The sequence below is a fragment of the Mobula hypostoma genome, chromosome 7 (genome assembly GCF_963921235.1).
Source record: "Mobula hypostoma chromosome 7, sMobHyp1.1, whole genome shotgun sequence".
Lineage (NCBI taxonomy): Eukaryota > Metazoa > Chordata > Chondrichthyes > Myliobatiformes > Myliobatidae > Mobula > Mobula hypostoma.
Window position 1 is genome coordinate 66,416,321 of NC_086103.1, and position 1,980 is coordinate 66,418,300.

Below are 1,980 nucleotides of genomic sequence, written 5' to 3' on the forward strand. Positions count from 1 at the left end.
GTATATTTTCAGATTTTTCTACTTTATGCCCAATAGAAATGGGAAGAAGGGAGTGTCTGGGCTAGGAGGGGATTTACTGAGGCAGCAAGGATTATAGACAGAATCCAAAGAGGGAAAATTGGTTTCCTTGACATGCTGAGCTGAGGCCACAACTCTGCAGTTTCTGGCAGTTTTTAGATGTTTAAAAACTATTCAGTTCTCAAAAACAATAATAATTTCTAATGTTCTAAATATTATACAAAACAAAAATTGAAATGAGCTAAATTCACTTATATCCACTTGTATCTATTCCGAAGCATTAAACAAAATCAAATTTTTTTTAACGAAAAGGACATACTACTCCATTTCCTCTCATGCAGCGTTATATTCCCTAATGAAATCAGTGGGGTCCTGGATCCTGTGTTGTTTAATGTGACCCACAGGCTAGCATAGATGCTAGGCCATCTTGGCAATATGGATTTCTGTAAATGGACTCCAATCGTGAAACCATGTAAACTGACAGCTACGGCACTCAGGAAGTTTGGCTGCGTGTTCATGGAAGTCACAGACTTAATCTATTTAACTAGATAAGTGTTAGCAGATTCTTTCAGGACAATTAACATTATTTGGCAAAATCTGGGCTATTACTTGCAAGCATCCAGTTTTCTGAAATATTACAACTTCCATAAAGAAAATAAATTTTTTTTCCCGTGGCCTATAAAATCAAGTGACAACATTTATCATGAAACATATATTTAAAAAAAAATTTCTGACGTTGGTAACTGAATGAGTAAATAATAAATAGCTTTGTGTTTGCTTTTATCAATATGATACCGTGTACATTACAGGAAAAGTCCTGCCTACCATTGAGCACATCTACAAGGAGTGCTTCCACAAGAAAACAGCATCCATCATCGAGAACCCCCACCATCCAGGCCATGCTCTCTTCTCTCTGTTGTCATTGAGAAGGAGGTACAGGAGTTTTAGGTCCCACATGACCAGGTTCAGGAACAGTTATTACCCTTCAACCACCAGGTATCTGAACTTCTCTCACCTCAGCACTGCATTGACTCCACAACCTACAGACTCTCTTTTAGGGACTGTACAGCTCATGTTCTCAGAATTACTTATTTATTCATCTATCTATATATCTATCTATCTGTGTATTTATTTGTATATATTTGCACAGATTGTCTTGCGTTGTACATTGGTTGTTTGTCAGTCCTTGTTTAGGTACCTCTTGTATCTAATAAAGTGGCCATTGAGTGTATGTTTGTGGTGTTCTGCTGCTGTAGCATATCCACTTTAAGCTTTGACGCATTGTGCATCCAGAGATGCTCTTCTACACACCACTGTTACAACACTTTTTTTTTGTGTTACTGTTGTCCCCCTGTGAGCTTGAACTGGTCTGGCATTCCCCTCTGACTCCTCTCTTTAACATTTTTGCCCACGGCGCTGGCACTCACAAGACTTTTTTTTTGTTTATCGCACAATTGTGTGTGAAAATCGCAGGAGGTCAGCAGTTTCTGAGATACTCAAACCATCTCAACTGACACCAACAATCATTTTACAGTCAAATTCATTTAGATCATTTCTTCCCCATTCTGATGTTTGGTCTGAACAACAACTGAACCTCTTGACCACAAGTGCATGCTTTTATGCATTGAGTTGCTGCCACATAATTGGCTGATTAGCTACTTCCACTTACAAACATGTGTACAGGTGTACCTACTAAAGTGGCCACTGGTGTACTTTGATAATAAATTTACTATGAACTTTAAACATTACACATGACATTGTTCAGGCCTCTGAATAGTTCAGTAGTACATTCCCACAAGACACCAAGGCTCCCTGGATGACAATGGAAGCAGAGAAGATGAAACTGAAAAAAAATGTTTGAAACTAAAAAATGTGAACTTAGCAAGTGAGGGCCAGACTGAACATAATAAGTTGAGAGGTGAGGTAGGAAAGCGAAAAAGACTGGTAAAAGGGAAATATGAA